General features: G+C 42.2%; 2 long non-coding RNA genes across 2 annotated transcripts in view; one reads left to right on the top strand and one right to left on the bottom strand.

Moving 5' to 3' along the window:
* Window positions 1-26,767, bottom strand: part of LOC311012815 — a 347,190-nt gene that overhangs the window by 38,867 nt on the left and 281,556 nt on the right. The window lies entirely within an intron of this gene.
* On the top strand, window positions 11,027-14,505 carry LOC311012814. Its single transcript, XR_014597079.1, has 3 exons — window positions 11,027-11,161; window positions 14,137-14,305; window positions 14,401-14,505. It is a non-coding gene; the product is annotated as an uncharacterized lncRNA (long non-coding RNA).

Below are 26,767 nucleotides of genomic sequence, written 5' to 3'. Positions count from 1 at the left end.
GAATTCTACTACAAACCCATCTGGACCTGGGGATTTGCCATTCTGTAGCTGCCCAATAGCCTCCTGTACTTCCGCCGTTACGATTGGTGCGCCTAATTTATTAGCGAGATTGCTATCAACTACAGGATATGAGAGCATCTCCAGGGGGTTGTGGTTCTTCCAGATTTCAGGTGAGTACTCAAAGGAGTACAAATCGGAATAGAAATTCAAGAACGCATCGTTTACTGATTTTGGGTCAGTGACCACTGTCCCTGATGGTAATTTTATCCTAGGGATCAGCCTTGAAAGCGCTGCGGTTCTAGCCTGATGAGCGAGGAGTTTGCCCGCCTTGTCTCCCATTTCAAAATAGCGTTGCTTTGTTTTTAACAGCTTAGTTTCAACCTTGGATGTTGACAAAAGGTCAAACTCAGCCTGGAGTTTGAGACGTTGGTCATAAAGAGAAGGATTAGGGGCGGTGGCATATTGTCTGTCGATGCTAACGTGTTGATCTGATAGCCAGACCATCCTTTCCGTGTCTGCTCCCATCAAACTAAACTAAACTAGGCAGCACTAATCAAATCTGAAACAAGATTATGTTACTGTGTTGCCTATTTCTTGCATTGAATGTTTTCAGAAACATTTTAGTTTACAGTTTAGCTGTAAAATGAGTTTGGGACCAAGTCGAGTCAAAACCAAGCACCGCCCACCAGTCGACCTGCTGGACAAACTTTCTCTTTTTACAGCTTAATGTGGTAAAATTTTACAGGTCAACACGATGGTTACATTTGGTGCACATTTACCGCTGCAGGGACCTCTTTTCTTTGCTTTGTTAAGCCCTGGAGGAAGTCTCTCTTCTGTCAATTTGGCTATAATCACCGCAGCTGATTCAGCCATCCTTGGAGCTTGTGGAGCCACCTTATCTACATGGTCTGCATTACACAAATTATAGGCATATTATATGTAGAATAAGTGTTATTGCAGTTTAGAAAATACCTCTATAAATAAAGTGTATTATTATTATTATTATTAGAATTAAGAACTTTCATGCAAAGAAGCAGCACACTAAAAAACACACAAATCCACATTTCCTCAACTGTCTTGACACGCACACACTTCAAAACCACTTTTTTTTCTCTTCTCAAAATGGTATTTTGCATTTACAGTTTTTTTCAATTGTTAAACGACAGTGTTCACAACTGAAGCCATATGTGCAAAACAGTTTTGACAGCAGTGTTTAGCATTTGAACAAAGTGCTGTAAATCCACAGTGTTGTGCAGGTTGTGGTCAAAGCCACGAGAGATGTGCAATGAAAAACGAGCTAGAGTTTGGTCCACATGACCTGCTGCTGTGCAGACTGTGGTTAGAGTTTTGCACATGTGGCTGCAGTTGTGCTCACTGTCATTTAGCAGTCGAAAAAAACTGTAAATTATTTTACAAGACATGATATCAAAGGTTAATTGTGCCAAATGTTGAGATAGTGTTAAAGGGGCCCTATTATGAAAAATCGACTTTTCCATGTTTTTCAACCCTAAAATGGGTCCCTGGGGTGTCAATAAGTCCCCACAGTATCAGAAAAGACCACCATCTCCCTGTTTCACTTTCTCAGTTTGAAAGAAATCCTCCCGATAAACGAACGTTGCAGAATGTCCACTAAATGACGTCAGCAACGAATTTTCCTGTGCCTTATATGGGTCATCTCGGCTCATTAGAATTGCTCCACCTGTGTGGTCCCGCCCACATACGCCCCATACCTGTTGGCTGTCAGTGTGATGTACATACAAGCCACTTAACCAAAATGCCAAAATCAACGGAAAGCGAGTTGGCAGTCCAATTGCTGATATTTACTGGCATCATCGGAACATCTACGATGGAAATGTGCGCACACGCGTCAGTAAATGTGTGTGTGTGTGTGTGCGACGCACTTCACCGACAGGAGCTTTGACAACATGGGTCGCTACAGCTCAGGATATGCTTCTAACCTGGGGCTAAAGTTTGGATCAGTACCGACAGTCCGAAAGCCAACCACAGACACTGAAGCGGTAAGTTACTAAATATTATGTAATATGCCGTGTTACAGTTTACCGTTGCTTTCTTAGCATTGGCGTGTTGCGCTAAATTTAGCATTGGCGTGTTGCGTTAAAAGCTTCCATTGTATTGATATTGAGGACCGTTAACGTTACGTAGTACTGCGGGGGCCCAAACCTGTAAAATAACGCTAGACATCAGTTTGCTTTGGAACGTTTTGTAGCTCGAATGCGGCAGCGAGAGCAGCTGATCTGTGTTTGTTTATACACGCCGATGCAAAGACGACGTCACCAAACGTTTGTTTTTGCACCGCTAACGAAGGGATTTTACGAGCTATTGGTGCGTCACCACATCAGTTATAGTGAAATAGTAACGTGTTCCACATTTCAGATGTAGTTGTAAACTCTGACTGTCTGTCTGTCTGCTTACAGAGCAGCAGCTCACATCAGCGTCCCACAGCGACCCATCGCTGTTGTGTGGTATACTGTTGGCACTCACCTGTCTAGAAGGACTACAGGCTCCTTACCAAACTAAAGGTGTGTAGCTTGACATGTAGCCTACTTGAGATCAAGTTTAACAGCAACTACTAGTAGTTGTGCAGATGTGTATTTCTATTATGTGATATCATGGGTTTCATTCCTCCATACAACTCTGTTACAGCTACTGTGTCCTGCAAGGGCTTTGGTGTTGGCACAGCCATGGTTCCAGACCTGTTTCACAACCACTCCAATAAGGAGACCATCACAGAGAGCTCGCCTGGACCCGGTAGAGGAGGAGGATACTTTGGAGGGCAGCTCTTCCTTGACTTCAGAAGAGCTTGATATGACCCTGCAGAGTCGGCCACAAACAGTTTGCGTTTGTGTTTTGAGATAACTGTGAACTTCAACTGCTGATTAATTTGACAATAAAGTCTTTACAGTAATTGTAAAATGTGTCATGGTTAATATTACTGAAGTACGGAAGCCCTAAACGGTCATGCATACATATATTTTATTTCCTCCGTTTTCTCGTGATAACGAGATAATTTTACTCCGAGTCGTAAAGGCCAATACCCGGCGTTTTGACGCACAGAGGTTGGGTGTCGTATGCGGAGGGGAGCCAAACAGGGCCGTGCAAGGCTCAGGATTAAGATCCACATCAAGCACTGTTGCAAGTGTGGCAAAGATTTGGCGCCAAAATTCAATGAGGTTTGAACAGGACCAAAACATGTGTGTGTGATTAGCAGGTGAACACTTACATCTATTGCAACTGTCACTGGTGCCTGGGTAAATCTTCGCCAATCGGGCATTTGTGTAGTGCACTCTAAAAAGAACTTTGCATTGTAATAGACTGTGCCTGGCACATATAGAGGATGTATGGACCAGCTTAAGGGTTTGGTCCCATTGACTGTCCGTGATTGGGGCTCCCAACTCCTCCTCCCAGGTCTGCTTCAGGCGAGTCGTTTGGTCAGGGTTAAGGGAATCAATGGAATTGTAAATCACAGAAATGGAGCGCTTTTGTGCAGGGTCGAGGGTGAGCATGGAATCGATCAGAGACCCGGGCGGGTGATTGGGAAAGTGAGGGTAGGTGGTTTTAACAAAGTGCCTGACTTGAAGAAAACGGAAAAAATGAGAGTGGGGTAATTCAAACCTGGCTGCAAGTTCTGTAAAATCAGTAAATTTGTTATCTCTGTAAAAGTCCTTTACATGTAGCAAACCTTTGTTTCGCCAGGTAGTAAAGGTAGGGTCCGAAAGGGAGGGTGGGAATAAATGTTTTTTAACAACTGGGGCCATGACTGAAGGGTCATTCAAGCCATAGTGTTTACGAAACTGCGTCTAAATTTTCAGTGAGTTGTTTACAACAGGGTTCTGTGAAATATTATGAATCTTGAGGGGGAGTGGCGCAGTGAGGAGGGACTGTAAAGAAAACTTTGAGGACCGTAGTTCTATCAAAGCCCACAAGGGGCCTGTGTCGGCTCCTCTGTCCAGCCAATGACCGAGTTTGTTAATGTTGCATGCCCAATAATACTGGATAAGATTGGGTAGTGCAAGACCGCCCAGCTTTTTGGGTAGCTGTAAAACAGCTTTTCTAATACGGGGTGGCTTGTTTAACCATAGAAACGAAGATATTGTCTGGTCCAGTTGTTGAAAGAAGGATCGTCTAATAAAAATTGGGATATGTTGGAACAAGTAGAGAAATTTAGGGAGAATCACCATCTTAACCAGGTTGACTCTGCCAGATAGGGAGAGGGGGAGGGAGGACCAGCGAGTCAGATCAAGTTTACACTTTTCAATAAGAGGACGGAAATTTTTGTTAAAGAGGTCCTTGAAGGAAGCGGTGACAAATATGCCTAGATATCGAAACCCCTCTGAGACAACTCTGAACGGGAATGTGGATGATGGCATCTTCTTAGACAGGTGATTGATAGGAAGAAGTTCACTTTTATTAAAATTTAATTTGTAACCAGAGTATCTGCCGAATTGAGTTAGAATGTCTGTGATAATGGGGATAGACGAGGCCGGGTTCGACACATATAATAGCAAATCATCCGCATATAGGGATAGCTTATAGGTGACATCATTCCTGGTGATGCCCTCGACTCTCCCCTCCTCCTGAAGCCAAGTGGCCAATGGTTCGATAGCTAGAGCAAATAGGAGGGGGGAGAGGGGGCATCCCTGTCTGGTGCCCCGACAAAGGGCGAAAGAAGGCGATCTCACTACGTTTGTAAGGATATGGGCAGTTGGGGAGTCATAGAGCAGTCTAATCCATGCGATAAAGTCAGAGTTGAAACCGAATTTAGACAAGATGTAGTACAGGTACTCGAGGTTTCTCAGCGTCTAGAGAAATTATCACCTCGGGTGTGACAGGGTTGGGGGAGCCAATAATGTTGAAAAGTCTCCTGGTATTAGATGAAGAGTTCCTTCCAGCCATAAACCCAGTCTGGTCCGTGGAAATTAGGGCAGGTAGGGCTTGCTGCAGACGCGTAGCTAGGATCTTGGCGAGAATCTTTTGGTCCACATTTAAAAGTGAGATGGGCCTATAGTTGCTACATTCCAGGGGGTCTTTGTCTTTTTTCAGTAAAAGAGATATATTAGCTTCTGATAGGGTTGGGGGCAATCTGCCATTATTAAAGGATTCGTTGTAGACATTTACCAAATGAGGGGCTATTAGGTTTGAATATGCTTTGTAGAATTCTACTACAAACCCATCTGGACCTGGGGATTTGCCATTCTGTAGCTGCCCAATAGCCTCCTGTACTTCCGCCGTTACGATTGGTGCGCCTAATTTATTAGCGAGATTGCTATCAACTACAGGATATGAGAGCATCTCCAGGGGGTTGTGGTTCTTCCAGATTTCAGGTGAGTACTCAAAGGAGTACAAATCGGAATAGAAATTCAAGAACGCATCGTTTACTGATTTTGGGTCAGTGACCACTGTCCCTGATGGTAATTTTATCCTAGGGATCAGCCTTGAAAGCGCTGCGGTTCTAGCCTGATGAGCGAGGAGTTTGCCCGCCTTGTCTCCCATTTCAAAATAGCGTTGCTTTGTTTTTAACAGCTTAGTTTCAACCTTGGATGTTGACAAAAGGTCAAACTCAGCCTGGAGTTTGAGACGTTGGTCATAAAGAGAAGGATTAGGGGCGGTGGCATATTGTCTGTCGATGCTAACGTGTTGATCTGATAGCCAGACCATCCTTTCCGTGTCTGCTCCCATCAAACTAAACTAAACTAGGCAGCACTAATCAAATCTGAAACAAGATTATGTTACTGTGTTGCCTATTTCTTGCATTGAATGTTTTCAGAAACATTTTAGTTTACAGTTTAGCTGTAAAATGAGTTTGGGACCAAGTCGAGTCAAAACCAAGCACCGCCCACCAGTCGACCTGCTGGACAAACTTTCTCTTTTTACAGCTTAATGTGGTAAAATTTTACAGGTCAACACGATGGTTACATTTGGTGCACATTTACCGCTGCAGGGACCTCTTTTCTTTGCTTTGTTAAGCCCTGGAGGAAGTCTCTCTTCTGTCAATTTGGCTATAATCACCGCAGCTGATTCAGCCATCCTTGGAGCTTGTGGAGCCACCTTATCTACATGGTCTGCATTACACAAATTATAGGCATATTATATGTAGAATAAGTGTTATTGCAGTTTAGAAAATACCTCTATAAATAAAGTGTATTATTATTATTATTATTAGAATTAAGAACTTTCATGCAAAGAAGCAGCACACTAAAAAACACACAAATCCACATTTCCTCAACTGTCTTGACACGCACACACTTCAAAACCACTTTTTTTTCTCTTCTCAAAATGGTATTTTGCATTTACAGTTTTTTTCAATTGTTAAACGACAGTGTTCACAACTGAAGCCATATGTGCAAAACAGTTTTGACAGCAGTGTTTAGCATTTGAACAAAGTGCTGTAAATCCACAGTGTTGTGCAGGTTGTGGTCAAAGCCACGAGAGATGTGCAATGAAAAACGAGCTAGAGTTTGGTCCACATGACCTGCTGCTGTGCAGACTGTGGTTAGAGTTTTGCACATGTGGCTGCAGTTGTGCTCACTGTCATTTAGCAGTCGAAAAAAACTGTAAATTATTTTACAAGACATGATATCAAAGGTTAATTGTGCCAAATGTTGAGATAGTGTTAAAGGGGCCCTATTATGAAAAATCGACTTTTCCATGTTTTTCAACCCTAAAATGGGTCCCTGGGGTGTCAATAAGTCCCCACAGTATCAGAAAAGACCACCATCTCCCTGTTTCACTTTCTCAGTTTGAAAGAAATCCTCCCGATAAACGAACGTTGCAGAATGTCCACTAAATGACGTCAGCAACGAATTTTCCTGTGCCTTATATGGGTCATCTCGGCTCATTAGAATTGCTCCACCTGTGTGGTCCCGCCCACATACGCCCCATACCTGTTGGCTGTCAGTGTGATGTACATACAAGCCACTTAACCAAAATGCCAAAATCAACGGAAAGCGAGTTGGCAGTCCAATTGCTGATATTTACTGGCATCATCGGAACATCTACGATGGAAATGTGCGCACACGCGTCAGTAAATGTGTGTGTGTGTGTGTGCGACGCACTTCACCGACAGGAGCTTTGACAACATGGGTCGCTACAGCTCAGGATATGCTTCTAACCTGGGGCTAAAGTTTGGATCAGTACCGACAGTCCGAAAGCCAACCACAGACACTGAAGCGGTAAGTTACTAAATATTATGTAATATGCCGTGTTACAGTTTACCGTTGCTTTCTTAGCATTGGCGTGTTGCGCTAAATTTAGCATTGGCGTGTTGCGTTAAAAGCTTCCATTGTATTGATATTGAGGACCGTTAACGTTACGTAGTACTGCGGGGGCCCAAACCTGTAAAATAACGCTAGACATCAGTTTGCTTTGGAACGTTTTGTAGCTCGAATGCGGCAGCGAGAGCAGCTGATCTGTGTTTGTTTATACACGCCGATGCAAAGACGACGTCACCAAACGTTTGTTTTTGCACCGCTAACGAAGGGATTTTACGAGCTATTGGTGCGTCACCACATCAGTTATAGTGAAATAGTAACGTGTTCCACATTTCAGATGTAGTTGTAAACTCTGACTGTCTGTCTGTCTGCTTACAGAGCAGCAGCTCACATCAGCGTCCCACAGCGACCCATCGCTGTTGTGTGGTATACTGTTGGCACTCACCTGTCTAGAAGGACTACAGGCTCCTTACCAAACTAAAGGTGTGTAGCTTGACATGTAGCCTACTTGAGATCAAGTTTAACAGCAACTACTAGTAGTTGTGCAGATGTGTATTTCTATTATGTGATATCATGGGTTTCATTCCTCCATACAACTCTGTTACAGCTACTGTGTCCTGCAAGGGCTTTGGTGTTGGCACAGCCATGGTTCCAGACCTGTTTCACAACCACTCCAATAAGGAGACCATCACAGAGAGCTCGCCTGGACCCGGTAGAGGAGGAGGATACTTTGGAGGGCAGCTCTTCCTTGACTTCAGAAGAGCTTGATATGACCCTGCAGAGTCGGCCACAAACAGTTTGCGTTTGTGTTTTGAGATAACTGTGAACTTCAACTGCTGATTAATTTGACAATAAAGTCTTTACAGTAATTGTAAAATGTGTCATGGTTAATATTACTGAAGTACGGAAGCCCTAAACGGTCATGCATACATATATTTTATTTCCTCCGTTTTCTCGTGATAACGAGATAATTTTACTCCGTTTTCTCGTGATAACGAGATAATTCCTCCGTTTTCTCGTGATAACGAGAAAATTTCCCTCCGTTTTCCCGTGATAACGAGATAATTTCCCTCCGTTTTCTCGTGATAACGAGATAATTTTACTCCGTTTTCCCGTGATAACGAGATAATTTTTCACCCGTTTTCCAGTGATAACGAGATCATTTTGAAGTTCGGTAAAGTTGGAAAGATATTCACAGAGTCGAACTTCCGGGATCAATAAATCAGAAGTGAAATGTTTTTCAAACACAAATGATGCCTCTGTCTCACTGTAATATCATAGACTACGAGCTACAAGCACCAAAACCCCGATTTTTTACATAAATAAGCCGTCCTGCGAGCTGAACGGAGAACATTGATCTCCATGCGCAACCGGCAGCCGGGCGAGTGCGCAGGCACCGTCTGCAAATTGCAAGACAATCAATAACTCCACTGTTATACAGTAGGCCTACAGAGACTCCAAAATCACTACACACATCAAGGGTCTCTTTATGGTCAGTTCGAATCTGTGAATATCTTTCCAACTTTACCGAATTTGAAATCTCGCCTATCACGTTTCATTTGTTATCTCGTTATCACGGGAAAACGGAGGAAAATTATCTCGTTATCACGAGAAAACGGAGGAAAATGATCTTGTTATCACGAGAAAACGGATGAAATAAAATGTATGTATGCATGGCCGTTTAGGGCTTCCGTACTGAAGTAATGGTCAGGAAGACTGCATAATATGTTGCATAGAGGGATTTATTTTTTATAAAACGCAATTGATAAACAAACAACTGACTGCTGTATTCCTCTTACGTGTAAAGCACCATAACCAGCTGTATATATATTTCATGCGTTTTGGAGAGAGAAGATTCAGACAGACGACCAGGATGTCCCACCATGCAAGCCTCTTCCTCCTCCAGCTGCTGCATCCGTCTTCTTACCTCGTGTGAATCATGATCATCGTCATGTTATATGAATAATAATCTCAACAGACAACTTGGTGTAACAAAGTAACATTACCTGTGGTGTCAGCAGACGTGTTCGGTGTCTGAAGTCTTTTGCACAATTCCCACTACATGAATATAGTACAGACTTTGAGCATTTCAACAACAAATCTTGTTAATATGGTAACCTGACGGACTTTGCTGACAAGCTGAGGTGTAAACCTCATGTTTGAATTTTGTAACAGTAAGTTTGGCACGTAATGTTGAGATGGAGCAAATCACGTTTATAAAACACAGCACATAGCCTATAATTCACAATTCAGCACATAATTCTGGAGGACGACATGATACTGACCAAATCCCGTTTCTTGTATATCTTTATGTGTGTAGGATCAAGTTTTTAATCCCGTTAATGTGATGTAAACAAACTGCCCGCATACAGGACGCTGTTTTCATCGGGTTTTCATCCATTTAAATATAATGTTACGTCCCCATTTGGAAAACATGCAACTGTGAACTGTCAACAACACGGCATTACTAACGATATTAATTGTTGCCGAAATAGCTCACAGATACGTTACTTAATACTTATAGAGCGAAGAACGCAGCATTAGCGTCATTGTGGCTAGCGCTAGCTACGCTAACACACATCGAGTTACCGTCCAAAACGTTACACAGACATGTTAACTAACCATCCAGGTTCGTCCTGCTGCATCCGCGGCGTCGGAACTTCTACAGGAGCTGGTCCTGGTTCTGGGTCGGAGTCCGGTTCGAAGCGGTACGGCTGCACCGCTGTTAGTTTGTAGCGTAGAACCATAACCATGGCAACAAGCTGGACACGGACAGCACGGGGCGGAGAGACACAACCACTTCCTCAGTAGGTGCGGGGTCGGGGGTCATCTCATTAGCATAAGGCTACACCCCGACAGAATCACCCGTTTGAAAAAGTGGGGTAAAAAAGCTGAAAATGAGGAGTGTGATCCACTCCGAAATACATGTTCCGATTGTTTTTTCCAGTTGAGGAATTCAAAGACCAGGTTTGGAGACATCAATAACTTATATTAACTTGTGGAAAAATAGCATAATAGGGCCCCTTTAATTTTTTTTTTACAAAAAGCATAATATAGAATTTAAATAACTTACCCTCCACAATGTCAGGTGCAATAACTGTCTTTCTTGATCTGGTTCTTGGCATAGTTTCTGAAATATAAGAGGTACACAATATTGCCAAAAAATAATTAGATAATAACAGATCGTTTGATTGTTGGTTGATAAGAATGGCTTCTTTAGAATGGCTTGGTTAGCAAATTGCAGTACAAGGCCAAGACAACTTTTAAAATAATAACAATTATAACCGTTAATAGAATTATAACAGTTGTTAGAAGCACATTGCCGAACTGTGTATGGTATTGACAAATTCCTATTAAATACGCTTAACACTTAGAATAGCTATTTAACTAGAAACAAACGTTAGTAACGTTAGCTAGTGCTAAGTATACCTAGCCCACATCTAACTTTAGCATAGCAAACGTAAGGTAGTCAGGTAATGTACATTAACTTTGAGTTTGAGATAACTTGTTGTCAAACTAAAGTAACGCAAACTACTATAACTTGCTCCACTATAATAATACAATTCCGCCATTATCACGGTATTTCAACTTACAGTTAGAGTTTCCAGATTATTCTTGGTGTTGGCTAACTTTCACAAAGATAGGCATCGAAGGTCAAAGTTGGCGGAGCCAGAGCAGTGTAAAAAGAGAGCGTCTTCTCCGTTCAGCATTTTGAACTTTCGTTGACGCAACTGTCTTTTGTCTTTCTTTACAAAGCTCTGGTCGGACTCGGCGCTCACAAACGTCCAAGTGATGACGTAAATTCAGAAAAGGCGCATTTTGGCAGTGGCGAAAGAGAAGAGGCAACCAAGTATTTTATGGTTACCACCAGTCTATCAACAAAACTGCAGGCATTCTAGGCTGCACTTTTCCTGTGGAATTGTGATCAGCACGTAAGTATCGTTTTGTATCTCAATGTAACAGGTGTGTAACAGCGGATGTAGTTCCATCATTACGGCCGTGTGTTCTCTATTTCTTCAAGGATAACTTTGGTATTCTTAAACCTGGGCCCTATAATTGCAGTGGCGCACACACACACACACACACACACACACACACACACACTCACTCTGGCGCCCGCTCAGTCCGTCCCTGTCCGTGTAAGAGTACTAACAATTAAGAGTTGGTTCGGGTGATTTGGGTGATTGATTTGCGCATCTCATAACGGGCTGGGTGTGTGCGACTGAACCGTGCATCACTAATACGCAGTCAGGAGGAGTAACTGCAAAGCTGCATTCTCAGGCAATCATTATTATTATTATTATTATTATTATCCTTATTTTTCACCATTGCTGTTCATCCTCTGTTGTTTTAAAATGAAAACATATTACAGGGGGTGCAGAATTATTAGGAAAGTTGTATTTTTGAGGATTAATTTTATTATTGAACAACAACTATGTTCTCAATCAACCCAAAAGACTCATAATATCAAAGCTGAATATTTCTGGAAGTTGGAGTGGGGCTTTTTTAGTTTTGGCTATCTTAGGAGGCTTAGTGTGTGTGCAGGTAACTTTTACTGTGCAGAATTATTAGGCAACTGAATAAAAACCAAATATATACCCATCTCACTTATTTATTTTCACCAGGTAAACCAATATAACAACTCAAAATATACAAATAAACATTTCTGACATTCAAAAACAAAACAAAAACAATTCAGTGACCAATATAGCCACCTTTCTTTACGAGGACACTCAAAAGCCTTCCATCCATTGATTCTGTCAGTTTCTTGATCTGTTCACGATCAACATTGCGCGCAGCAGCAACCATAGCCTCCCAGACACTGTTCAGAGAGGTGTACTGTTTTCCCTCCCTGTAAATCTCACGTTTTATGAGGGACCACAGGTTCTCTATGGGGTTCAGATCAGGTGAACAAGGGGGCCATATCATTAATTTTTCTTCTTTTAGACCTTTACTGGCCAGCCACGCTGTGGTGTATTTGGATGCATGTGATGGAGCATTGTCCTGCATGAAAATCATGGTCTTCTTGAAAGATGCCGATTTCTTCCTGTACCACTGCTTGAAGAAGGTGTCTTCCAGAAACTGGCAGTAGGACTGGGAGTTGAGTTTGACTCCATCCTCAACCCGAAAAGGTCCCACAAGCTCATCTTTGATGATACCAGCCCATACCAGTACCCCACCTCCACCTTGCTGGCGTCTGAATCGGAGTGGAGCTCTCTGCCCTTTACTGATCCAGCCACGGGCCCATCCATCTGGCCCATCAAGACTCACTCTCATTTCATCAGACCATAAAACCTTAGAAAAATCAGTCTTAAGATATTTCTTGGCCCAGTCTTGACGTTTTATCTTGTGTTTCTTGTTCAATGGTGGTCGTTTTTCAGCAGTCCTTACCTTGGCCATGTCCCTGAGTATTGCACACCTTGTGCTTTTTGACACTCCAGTAACGTTGCAACTCTGAAATATGGCAAAACTGGTGGCAAGTGGCATCTTGGCAGCTTCACGCTTGATTTTCCTCAATTCACGGGCAGTTACTTTGCGCCTTTTTCTTTCAACCGTTTCTTGCGACCCTGTTGGCTATTTGCCATGAAACGCTTGATTGTTCTGTGATCACGCCTCAAAAGCTTGCTAATTTCAAGACTGCTGCATCCCTCTGCAAGACATCTCACAATTTTAGACTTTTCAGAGTCCGTCAAATCTCTCTTCTGACCCATTTTGCCAGAGGAAAGGAAGTTGCCTAATAATTATGCACACCTGATATAGGGTGTTGATGTCATTAGACCACACCCCTTCTCATTACACAGATGCACATCACCTGATATACTTAGTTGGTAGTAGGCTTTCAAGCCTATACAGCTTGGAGTAGGACAGCATGCATAAAAAGGATGGTGGTCAAAATACTCATCTGCCTAATAATTGTGTATACTGTGTAGTGTGGACGTAGTCTAAGGGCCCTAGTTTCGTAGACTTTGCAAGTTTCGTGCACCGCGCAGGCTCGCGCAGGAACACCTCCCGTCTCGCCCACCGGCGCAAGTGGGAAAGAGGGAGGAGAAGGAGGCGTGAGTGGGAGACGAGGAGGAGACGAGGCGTGGACTGGGATTAATACAGCCGATTCAGATCTTGACCAATCAAATGAGCTCCTCTCCTCACCTTGAATGTGTTAGGGGAGGTTCAGTGCAAGATCCGTCACTTGACAACCCGATGACAGAAGCAGCGCCGCTGCTCCCACCACGCGCTGTGCGCGCGTATCATAATAAAAACAATGCCGATATTATAAAAAACAGGAGAGAGAGAGGGAGATGTTTTGGTCCGAGAGGCTGAGTTTCCGTTACGCGTGCCATCCACCTTTGATCTGACGTCAGATGTGACGGGACAATCTATATAGATGTAAATTCACGTGTTGATTCAATCAGTTGCATTAAATAGTGTTTGTTGTGATTATTTATTGCATTTAAATGTGCCTGGAACTGTGGAAACCTGCCTGTGAGGTCTCGGTGACGTGTGCGCACTGCGCGCCGGCAGCCAAACTTCCACTCCGCCAGCTGTGATTCGCATTGAATGAATGGACTTTATTTACGCCTTGCGCCTTGCGCCGAAAGTAGACCAGGTTGGAGCTGGCGAGCTTTCAGCGCAGTCTCGGCGAGGCTTTTTGCCACGAAACTTCCGCTATGCCAAGCTGAATCTGCGACGCCTCCCCCTGCTGCGCCGCCACACCCATCTTGGCGCAGGCGATCCACCAAACTGCCAAACTGACGGTGCGCAAGGCTGCGCGGGTCGAAACTTGCATTGCGCCGGCTCCGCCACCCTGCGCCGCCCTGCGCTGCGCCACGAAACTAGGGCCCTAAGTGTCTGCTTTGTTCTCTGGCACAAACATGTTTTATTAACTTAGTTACCATTTTAACCCTTTCAGTTTTAGCCATGAGGCTAAAAACTGTAATACAGAAAACAGAGCGAGGAGGAAAAAAATTAATAAGCTGGCTTCAAAGAATGAGGTTGCTGGCTTCAAAAAGGAGATGCCCTGAGTGCAACCATAAAATGAAGCTTACAAGGGCCGATACCATGAAGGATGGATATAGATGGTATGTGGTAGCTTCATACCTAATAGTTGTGCCTAGCACCAGTTACATGACTTTAGAATATCAAGTTCATTATTTGTTCATGTCATTTATTTCAGGAGATGCAGACGGTCTTATCACACCATTGCATGTTCTATCAGAAAAGGCTCCATTTTCTACAGATCTCATCTCACCTTGCCATCATGGTTAAAATGTATGCACAGGTTAGTATTTTCTTTTCCTTTATTGCATACACATATAAGAAATACACACTAACACTCACACAACCATACAATGGCTTGGCAGAGTACTCTATTATGATATAATATCAGCCTTCTCACCTTTTCAAGTTAATGCCTAGAATAGCCATCATTTTGATAGCAAGCAACCATCTCTTCCTTTTAATTTGACATATACCTACATATCAAAAGAAATGCCCCCACCTGTGGAACAGCCTGCCAGAGAGCCTCAGGACCGCAGAGACAGTTGATATTTTTAAAGGAAGGTTAAAGACACACCTTTTTAATCAGGCTTTTAACTAGTATTTTAAATTCTTCTTAACGTTCTTATGTGATTTTATCTTATTTTATATTTTTGCTTTTATCTTGTTTTTAGATGATATTGATCTTAAATAATTTTAGTTGTTTTACTTATCATTGGTATTGTTTTATGTTATTATCTTTATTATCTTTTATTAAGCTGGTCACTTATTTTTTCATGTGTTTTACTTTTTAGCTTTAACTCCAGTGTTTTCTCAGGGGGGTCTTCCACACTGGGAGCTGTGTCTGGGCTGCTGCTGGGGGTGCTGTCCCTGGGTCCCTTCGGCTCGGCTGACTGTTGTCTGTCGGTGTCGGGGGGCCTGGGCACTGGTGCCCCTGTGGCACAGCCTGCGACTCCTCCCAGTGTGGATGGCCCCAAAGATAGCGTTTCCTCAATCATCAGTGTCATGCCATGTCTCCCTATTGTCAGAAGTGAGAGTGTGCAGGTGTGTGTGTTTGTATGGAGGGTGGGAGGGAGGGGCTTTATTTGTAATTGTTTTTTCTTTTTTTCTTTTTAATGTGTGTAAAGCACTTTTTGTTACATGTTTTTGTATGAAAAGTGCTCTATAAATAAAGTAAAGTTGAAGTTGAAAGTTGAAATGACCAAGTAAATGATTTGAGAATGCACATTTTTCAAAAATATTTGTATTAAATGATTACCAATGTAATCTACAGGTCTCGTCATTGTTGTTAAACCTTTCCACACTCACCCAAGAAACATTAAAACTTGAATACATATCATATGCAAGAGAAATTACACTAAAGGTGATAATATGCTATATTTCAAAGGCTGATGCCTTATTTCTAGGGGTGTGACGATACACTCCAATCACGAGACGAGACGAGACACGATATTGGGTTCACGAGAACGAGATTTTAAGAAAACTACAATGACAAAATATATGACTGGACTAACAGACTTTAATTTAACAGAGTTGCACATGCATTTTGAAATATTTTATTATAACTCTTTACATGCATGATGTAAGCATGATCTTTTAATAAACTTCTTCTTTCATAAATTTAAACTGAAACTAAAATTTATAAAAGTTAAAATAAAATAAATTAAATTAAATATTTATTTTTCCCCAAGTGTAAATATGTGCAAAACCAAATCAAAGTTCTACTTTGTCAATACAGAGGACCCCAGGAAGACTAGCCTGGCGTTTGTTCGTCGGCTAATGGGGATCCTCAATAAACAACAATAAACAGAGTGCAAATAGTGCAAACGGAGCCTGACCAAGTATGTCACGAACAACATGCTGCAACTACAGCATCTTCAGCATCTCTGACATCGCAGCTGTCAAGTGTATCAATGCTTCGGGAGTTTTGTCTTTTCTCTGGGCTGGTGATGCTGTTATGGCAGCTTGCTGCTCAAGGTAACGAGCCAGCATATCCAACGTGCCCGTCATTAACTTGTGTGATGGTAATTGTAGCCGTTTCTGCTTGGACATTTTCACCACGGTAGCCGCTGAACTACGATGAAAAAAAGCAGTCACACGTCTCACCCGCCCGAGTAAACGAGCGACGGCCACGTCCATATTACTGCATTGTCGGTAACAAGCGATGCCGTGGTTGGGTTTTTTAAGCTCCCAGTCAGTAACAGCTGTCTGTAAAACCTCAGCTATGTATAGCTCACAAATCTCGCGAGACAGATTTTTAACGCGACGAGAAATATCGTCGACTTTAATCTCGCGAGATCTCGTTTTTTGGTATACTGGAGGTCAAAGGGCAGCGAAGAAGACCACTGCTGTGACTAATCAGACAGAGGTCAAGCAGAGAGCTACTGCCTATTATAAGAAGGCATGTGCGACCGGGGAGTGAAATCATCAGTGACTCTTGGCGTGCCTATCAAAGGTTATCCCAGGAAGGCTACATCCACTACCAGGTCAACCACAAGCGGCACTTTGTACATCCACAGACTGGTGCACACACACAGCACATCGAACGGGCATGGAGAAACTACAAGGAAGACATATATTGATTCAGGGGGAATTTGACTCCAAAAGCTTTGAAAATTAATTTACGTTTCATCGAGTGGAACCACTTGCTAGCAAGGGATCACAAGGATGGCATTATAGGACGCCTGTTCAAAGATATACGGGCATGCTATAAGGTGTCGCACAAAATTGATTTTCACAAAAAAAAGGTTCAAGAAACATCAAGAAACACAACATTCTCTTCCCCCTTTATTGACAATATAAGTAATTCCGGCCAGTGAAGCTTGAATGTCAGTTTATTTGGTATTCAGTTAAATAAAAATAATGTCTGAGTTTTTACAAGGGGTGATATGAAGAAATTGTTCATATGTTTGATGGTTAAATAAATCCAACCATGTTTAGGTTGCCATTTCTATGGTATATCCATGTACTTATTGTGGTGTTTATTAGTAAGTCTCATGTACAAGCGGGGTAATAACTTAGTACTTAATTTTTTACCATAGCTTCCTTTGTATACTTGGTAAGAAAGTACTCTGTATTTATAGGGAAATAAGCATGGCTTTATTTTACAGTCCTAATACATGTTAAGTACGCAAAAAGTGGTATTTTAGTACCAGGAAAGAACGTGGCACTTTTGAGTTTACCAAATCCAACACTTTTAAAGTAGACATTGTATACTTGGTAAGAAAGTACTCTGTATTTATAGGGAAATATGCATGGCTTTATTTTACAGTCCTAATACATGTTAAGTACACAAAAAGTGGTATTTTAGTACCGGAAAAGAACGTGGCACTTTTGAGTTTACCAAATCCAACACTTTTAAAGTAGACATTGTATACTTGGTAAGAAAGTAATCTGTATTTATAGGGAAATATGCATGGCTTTATTTTACAGTCCTAGTACATGTTAAGTACACAAAAAGTGGTATTTTAGTACCAGGAAAGAACGTGGCACTTTGACAGTTCATTAAGCACCCATGACACATCATCAAGCCAGAACGGAATACTTTCAGATTGGCAGTAAATGCTATTTAAACATAAGTAGCTGGAACTCACCAATTTAGTGTAGGTACTTACTAGGTAATAACTTAGTATTTACTATCCTTTACATGGTACTTTCTTAATATGTATATTGTATTACCATCTAATTTCCTAGTACGTTTCTATTTTCTTACTTGGTAATAACTGTACTTTAATCTTTCCTTCTGGTACTTTGTTAATACATACAGTATGTTGTAATACCATCTATTTTTCCTAGTATTTACTAGGTTATAACTTAGTACTTACATATGTTCCGTATGGGTACTTTCTCAGTACGTAGATTGTATTTCCCATCTAGTTTCCTGGTAGTTTTTTATGTACTTACTAAGTAATAATGTAGTACTTACTATGCTTTCCGTATGGGTACTTTCTCTGTACTAAGATTGTATTTCCATCTAGTTTCCTGGTAGGTTTTCATACACTTACTAAGTAATAACATAGTACTTACGATGCTTTCCGTACGGGTACTTTCTTAGTACATAGATTGTATTACCATCTACTTTCCTAGTATGTTTTCTTGTACTTACTAGGTAACAACTAAGTAATTACTGTAAAGTCATTTTGGAACTTTCCTAGTAACTATATTTTGTTACCATCTAGTTTCTTAGTAAATACCAGGTAATTAGCGGACTGTAAAATAAAGGGTTACCAAATGTGTCCCAGGGGCCAGAGCGGGCAACATCGAAGCTCAGTTGAAACTGCTGGCTAAGGATAAACGTAAATACAGTAAGATTGTTATTCACGTCGGCGTTAATGACACCCGATTACGCCAATCGGAGGTCACTAAAATTAACGTTGGCTCGGTGTGTGAATATGCAAAAACGATGTCGGACTCCGTAGTTTACTCTGGTCCCCTGCCAAACTTTACTAGTGATGACATGTATAGCCGCATGTCATCTTTAACCGCTGGCTTTCGAGGTGGTGTCCAGATAACGATGTGGGCTTTGTTAATAATTGGCAGCCTTTCTGGGGAAAACCTGGTCTGATCAGGAGAGATGGCATCCACCCCACTTTGGATGGAGCTGCTCTCCTATCTAGAAACATCGCTGATCTCATTGATAGTCCTAAAACATGACAAACCAGTGTTGAGACCAGGAAGCAGAGTTGCAGTCTTACACACTTCTCTGCGCCTCCTTTAGAGCAGTCACCCACCCAAAACCAAAACCACATAAGAACGGTGTCTGTCCCCCGACCAACCAAATTAATCAGGTCAAACAGAAGAGAGATTTCACATGAAAACTTAATAAAAATTAGCACTTCCGATGTAGTAAAACAAAATAAGAGAATTAAATGTGAACATGAAATCTCTCTCATCTAAAGCAGTACTAGTCAATGATTTAATATCAGATAATCATATTGATTTATTCTGCCTGACTGAAACCTGGCTGCGTGATGAAGACTTTGTTTGCTTAAACGAAGCTAGTCCTCCCAGCCATATTAATACTCATATATCTCGAGGCAGCAGACGTGGAGGAGGAGTTGCAGCCATTTTTGATTCAAGCCTGTCAATCAATCCGAAACCAAAACTAAATTATAACTCATTTGAGAGTCTGATTCTCAGCCTTTCGCACCCAAACTGGAAATAATGCAGCCAATTCTGTTTGTTATTGTGTATCCTGCTCCTGGTCCATGCTCTGAATTCCTATCTGAATTCTCTGAGTTGCTATCAAGTTTAGTCCTTAAATCAGATAAAGTAATTATTGTGGGGGATTTTAATGTCCATGTGGACGTTGTAAATGACAGTCTTAGTGTAGCATTTACTTCCTTAATAGATTCTATTGGCTTCAGTCAGAGTGTACAGAAACCAACTCACTGTCATAGCCACACTCTCGACCTCGTCTTATCTTATGGCGTTGAAATCGAAAACTTAATAATCTTTCCTCAAAATTCTTCTTTATCTGACCATTACTTGATAACCTTTGACTTATTGCTGCTGGACTTCACTCCTCTAGGAAAAAGCTACTACTCATGGTGTCTATCGGATAGAGCAGTAGCTAAGTTTAAGGAAGTAATTCCGCCAGTCTTGAGTTCACTTCCATGTCTTAATGAAACGGAGGACTTTTATGTTAATCTTAGTCCCTCCCAGATCGATTCTCTTATAGATGAATCTGGAAGCCTACTGCGAACGAATCTCGACTCTGTTGCTCCGCTAAAACAGAAAACTATAAAGCATAGGAAGTTAGCTCCCTGGTATAACTCCCAAACTCGTAAATTAAAACAAAAATTGCGTAAACTTGAAACCATCTGGCGCTCCACCAAACTGGAAGAATCCCGCCTAGTTTGGCAGGACTGTCTTAAAACGTATAAGAAGGCTCTCCGTAATGCCAGAGCAGCCTACTACTCATCTTTAATAGAGGAAAATAAAAACAACCCTAGATTTCTTTTCAGTACTGTAGCCAGGCTGACAAAGAGTCACAGCTCTACTGAGCCAAGCATTCCTAGAGATCTTAGTAGTAACGACTTTATGAACTTTTTTAATGATAAAATTCTAGCAATCCACGACAAAATTACTTGCATCTTGCCTTCAATTGGAACCGGGTTACCCTCAAACTCAGGAGTTTTAGAACTAGCATTAAGACCTGATATATATTTAGACTGCTTTTCTCCAATACACCTAAACCAACTAACGTCAATGATCTCTTCTTCTAAACCTTCAACCTGTCTCCTAGACCCGATACCAACCAGGCTACTGAAAGAAGTCTAACCCTTAGTTAGCGCGTCGCTATTAGATATGATCAATGTGTCTTTATTAACAGGCTATGTGCCACAGTCATTTAAAGTAGCTGTAATTAAACCTCTTCTTAAGAAGCCTACTCTAGATCCAGGGGTTTTATCAAACTACAGACCAATATCAAATCTTCCTTTTCTCTCTAAGATCCTTAAGAAAGTAGTCGCCAATCAGCTGTGTGACTTTCTCAACAATAACAGTCTACTTGAGGACTTCCAGTCAGGATTTAGAGTACATCATAGTACAGAGACAGCTCTGTTGAAAATCACAAATTACCTTCTTATTTCTTCTGACAAAGGACTGGTTTCTGTACTTGTTCTGCTAGATCTTAGTGCTGCATTTGACACCATTAACCATGAGATTCTAATATGTAGACTGGAAAAATGAATTGGCATCAAAGGAACCGCATTAAGCTGGTTTAAGTCCTATTTATCCAATCGATCTCAATTTGTGCATGAAAAATCCTCCAGGCACACTGAAGTTAAATACGGTGTTCCTCAAGGATCTGTGCTCGGACCAATTATTTTCAACTTATATATGCTTCCTTTAAGCAACATTATTAGAGGACACTCTATAAACTTCCATTGTTATGCTGATGATACTCAGTTATATCTATCGAAGCCTGAAGAAACCAATCAGCTAGTTAAACTCCAGGCATGTGTTGATGACATAAAATCCTGGATGACCTGCAATTTCCTGATGTTAAAATCCGATAAAACGGAAGTTATTGTACTTGGGCCTAAACTCCTCCGAAGCTCGCTGTCTAAAGATATAGCGACTATTGATGGGATTGCCATCGCCACAAATGCTACTGTAAGAAACCTTGGAGTTATCTTTGATCAGGACCTGTCCTTTGACTCGCATATTAAACAAACCACGAGGACAGCCTACTTTCACCTGCGTAACATTTCTAAAATTAGGCCAATGCTGTCTCAAAAAGATGCAGAAAAACTCGTCCATGCATTTGTTACCTCAAGGCTGGACTATTATAATTCTTTATTATCAGGCTGCTCTAATAAATCTCTTAAATCTCTCCAGCTGGTCCAGAATGCTGCAGCGCGTGTTCTGACTAAAACCAGAAGAAGGGATCACATTTCTCCTGTATTAGCTTCTCTGCACTGGCTCCCAGTAAAATCCAGAATAGAATTTAAAATCCTTCACCTCACTTACAAGGCTCTTAATGGACAGGCACCATCATATCTTAAAGAGCTCATTAAACCCTACTGTCCTCCTAGAGCACTACGCTCTCAGAATAAAGGGTTACTTGTAGTTCCTAAAGTCTCCAAAAGGGGCCAGAGCTTTCAGCCATCAAGCTCCTCTTCAGTGGAACCGTCTTCCGGTTCTGGTTCGTGAGGCAGACACTGTTCCCACATTTAAGAGTAGGCTTAAAACCGTTCTCTTTGACACCGCTTATAGCTAGGCCTAGACTGCTGGGGGATTATAGTGACACACTGAGCCTCTCTCTCTCTCTCTCTTGCGCTCTCTCTGTGTATGTTCCCCCGGAGTCCCTGTGCTCTCAGGTCTCCCTGGACCGTGGTGGAACCTGATCTGGACTGCACTGATGTTGTGGTCTTGTTTGACTCTTACCGCCAGTATTTTTAATTAGTAATTGACTAAAATCAGCATTTCTACTGTCACTAACTTGACCCGGGAGTCTGGCTATGCTTTCTGGTCCAGCAGAGTCCACTGAGGTCCTGACTGATGCAGACTGCTAACTGGCCTGATGCTGGAAACACGACATTGTAGCTCCACCTGCCCGCTGTGTGACTGCTCATCTACTCCTGCTTTTTGGTCTACGGCGACGTGGTTGGGATGGATCCATCTCGGTGTGGCTGTGCCTGCTGCCATGGACTACTACTGTTGATACTATTGCTTCTGTTAATACCACCACTACTGTTAATGCTACTACTACCATACTACCAACACCAAATGCAGTTGGAACCCAAGGGCCTGGGCTGCACCAGATTTCTGCCTGAAAGCCTATTAAGGCAGTTTTTTCTCGCCACTGTCGCTGTAACACTTGCCCCTGGGTGATGTTGGGACTTTGAAATTGTGTTGACTCTTGAAATTTTTAGCGTATTCTAGTCCTGCTCAATGTGTTAAGTGTCCTGAGATGACTACTGTTGCGATTTGACACTATAAATAACATTGAATTGAATTTAACGCCTTAGCTACGATCAGCTAACATGAGCCATAGCAATAGTTACATATATATTAGCACAATAGCTAACGCCTTAGCTAACATGAGCCAATAAAATAATCGACAATGTATTGTACACAGATGCACACTGTTGGAAAATTATTGATTACCGGTATTATTTACAAGTCCAGCAGCAACAAAGCCAAGTCACCATCTGTCTTGCATTTTGTAGCCTCCTTCAGCTCTCGCCAATGAGTGTGAGCCGGTCCGATATTCACTCTCGTTCGAGCTCTTTGTCATGCTCCCGTTTTCTTTTCTTCGCCTCATCGGACATTATACTCCTCCTTTTCTTTGCAGGCTCTGCCATGACGCCAAATTTAAAAACTACCTAGCTGCAAGGTATCTTCCACGCACCTGCCGGGTGTTCTCCCACTGATCTCCACGCAGAGCCTCCACCTACCGGCTTTTTAACGTTTGCCGTAAAGCAGGTCAAATTTGTAGTCTCTTTAGATCTACAAAACCACTACCCGACGAGGCGAAGTTCCATAGTGCCGTTCACCCGGTTTTGAGGTGATGAACCACTGAAACTATTTTGGAAACATTATTTTAAGGCACTAAAAACAATTTAGTGTTGCTTTAAAAAAGAGGGTATTTGTAAAATTACTGTTACTAAGCGAAATAACTCAAGTAGAAGTTGTAGTAGACAAAATTACTAGATGAATTCAAAGTACAAAAGGATAAACAAAAACGACGACTCAAGTAGTGAGTAATTTAAATAGGAACTATGCAGGATTTGTAGCTTAACTTTGCTACCTTTTACCATAATTAAAAAGCTCCAGAGTAATTGTGATAGTTAAATAAATGAATTGTAACTTGTTCCAGGGAGAATGGAGGCTCTCTGCCTTCCACCTAGTGTCTCTTAGCTGAAAACCAACCTTGTAAGATCAGAGCCTCCAACTCTCCCTCCTGTCCCAGCTATCGTCTCTGCGGCACCGCCACACAAACGTAACGCGCCCCGTAACCGGTAATCTCTTGTTTATGACAGATAAGACTACGCAAATATACACATGGTAACATGGTAGATGATAAATAACGTTATCCACCGCTCCATGGATTCATTTCTCACCGGCTTGGTTGAAAACAAATGCACATGGCCAGGACGAGGGTTAGCATAACAGCAGAAAAGCGACCTGACTTGCATAGTTCCTCTTTAATTGAATAGCAGCATGTGGTTATGGCTGACATCTTTACCACAGAGATCCTCATGTATTTATGACCAGGTGGTGATCATGTCACATTCTCTCCAGAAAAGAAAAACTGTTCCACATTAATTAGGGCAGATATTTGCTCTCTTTTGACCAGCTATATATAAAATAGACATTTTTTGACTGCTTGTTATTCTATGCTATTTATAACCATGTGGCTATACTTTACGTTTCTGGCTATTTCATCAAACTGCTGGCATTAATGCAACATCATTTGCATGTCTCACTTAGCAGTACTCGATTTTCACATCAGTGATGAAGTACAGTCACTTTTCAGTTGTTAACTTCACTGAATTGAGCTAAAAAAAAAGTCTTTGGTCATTGGTTTTATTGTTTAACTGTATATTTAACGCATGATAGACCTAACTGTATATTAACGCATGACAGACATTTCTGTAACACAGATGTCTCATAAAACATCACATGACAGATCATGAGATAATGAAGCCTGCGGAGATAGTTCAGGCAGACAACTCAAGCTGCGCCCATCCTGATCATGCTCTCCTCATCCAAGTAGGGCGGGTTGTGTAAACCCCCCAGTTTACTTGCTCGTCCCTGGCTATGCTGCTGCTGCTTTCTCTGCTGCTACTCTGCTTTCAACTCGCTGTTGCTCATGCTGCCCATGAGTTTTTGCAAACCCACCTCCTCCCCAGCACCCACCTGTGGGCGCTGTCTCTATGCTTCATTCCCTGTAATGTCTGGCAAAGCAGATCATTCAACAATAACTGAGACAGAGCCTGACGCCAAACCGGCTGCAGCCATGCTAAAGGATTCCTATGCTGTGCTTCAGCTTGCCACGCTTATGCGCAATAATTTACTTTTAAACTGGTCACCTTTTGGCTACTGTCACCTTTTTATGTCAACCAGGGTAGCAGAAGTGAATGAAGAGGGTTTTAGTTTTGTATGTTGCCACTTATTTCACTACTCCAGAGTATGTAGGTCTGGGGGCATTAGCTCAGGAGGTAGAGCGGGTTGGCTGGTAACCGCAAGATTGCTGGTTTGATCCTGGTTTTGATCCTCCTCTTAGCTGAGTGTCTGGTGTCCCTGAGCAAGACGCCTTACCCTCATTGCTCCTGACGAGCTGGCTGTCGCCCTCAAGGTTGACTCTGCCGTCGGTGTGTAAATGTGTGTATGAATGGGTGAATGTCAGTCAACACTGTAAAGCGCTTTGGATAAAAGCGCTATATAAATGCGGACCATTTTCCATTTGATAAATAATGTGGATGCCATCTGTGATTTCTGTTATAGAGCTCCCAAAAGGCTCCTGTCGCAGGCCTTGGAGTAAAAAGGAGAAAGAAGCTGTATGGAGGCAGCTGGAAAATTACATCACCCTCCAAAGAGTTCCTGGGAAAGAGGAGTGCATGAAAGCGTTGGATGCTGAACGGGCACTAAGAAACCGTACATGGACAGATAAAAAAAAAACAGGTGTACAACACAATCACCTCCCGAAAGAGGACGAGTAAGTTCTAAGCAAGTATACATTTGATAATGTGAATGTGTATTTCACTGCAGCCGTTCTTTACACTGCAGCTTTTTTTATAAACTGCAGCAAGTTTTAAGAATGTAAATATGTATTTTACTGCAGCCGTTCTTCAGAATACAGCTGTTTTATTAACTGCAGCAAGTTTTAAGGCGAGTCCACACCAGACCGAAAATCGGCGTCTTTGAGAGATTCGGCGTCCGTGACATGAGTCTACTTGGTGTGGTCGCTCGAATCGGCCCACGTCGGCGTTCATTTCAGCCGATTCAAATGTATAATCCGCCATTCGAGTCGGCCATTCTTTTACCATTCTGATTGGTGGAGGCTAGCAGCTTGACTAGCGAATCAGTGAAGCCCGGAAGTGACGATGGTAAACATACCAGATAAACGGTGGAATCGAAGAAGGCGTCGACACACATCTCCGGCTACTTCCGGTTTTCGTGTTTTTTGGCCCACAATACAGATTAGCGCCGCCTGTTGTTTTGGAGACATTACATCTCGTGCAAGCGCGGAACGTATGGCGTCGGCTGTAATTCCGTAGGTGTGAACCGCCCATTCGAATCGGCCATATTAAGTAGCCCGACTTCATTTACCGACGCGAGTCGGGCAGTTCTTCCGATGTGGACTCGCCTTTATGATGCACAAGGTTGTGTGCAGTCTAGAAGTCTGTACTTTAAAAAAAGTACTTTCTGTTGAAGTTGAGTCTTATGAGTTTGATAATGTCTTGAGACATTTCTGGAGATTAATAAATGGCAGCTTGGGTTAATTCCAGTACACAGAAAAATATGTTTTCAATAAGGTAAGTCAAGGCAGTTTTATTTGTACAGCCCACTTTTACAAGCAGTTTGTCTCAAAGGGCTTTCATAACATAACATCCTCTGCCCTTAGACCCTCACATCCACTGAGGGAAAACTCCTGAGAAAACCCTTTTAACGGGGAAAAAATGGGTGAAACCTCAGGTTGAGCAACAGAGGAGGGATCCCTCACCCAGGATGGGCAGACGGTTTGTAACAGAATATGGAAAGGAAATGGTTAACAAGAGCTGATGAAGGCACCTTCTGGGGAAGGCAGGGAGAGCAGACCAGCTTAATGTGAGTACTGAATGGCAGACTGGTTCATGGGAATAAATGGGGTTTACAAAGAGGGACAAGTTGTTAATAATTTTAATATAATAATATGAATTAAAACTGCGAGCAGTATCGTGACGGGCCCTCGCTCATATGCGGTCGTGGAGTGCCTGCGGTCACAGGGCAGTGTCGTGGACGCTGCCCTTGGCGCGGCCCGCCTCTCCTGGCGCAAGTCGAGACACAAGCGATGAACACCGAAAGGCATCCGTCTGTCACGTGCGGTCGTG

Source organism: Eutrigla gurnardus (assembly GCF_963514095.1).
Source record: "Eutrigla gurnardus genome assembly, chromosome: 4".
NCBI classification, from domain to species: Eukaryota; Metazoa; Chordata; class Actinopteri; order Perciformes; family Triglidae; genus Eutrigla; species Eutrigla gurnardus.
This window is presented reverse-complemented; position numbering and strand designations above follow the sequence as displayed.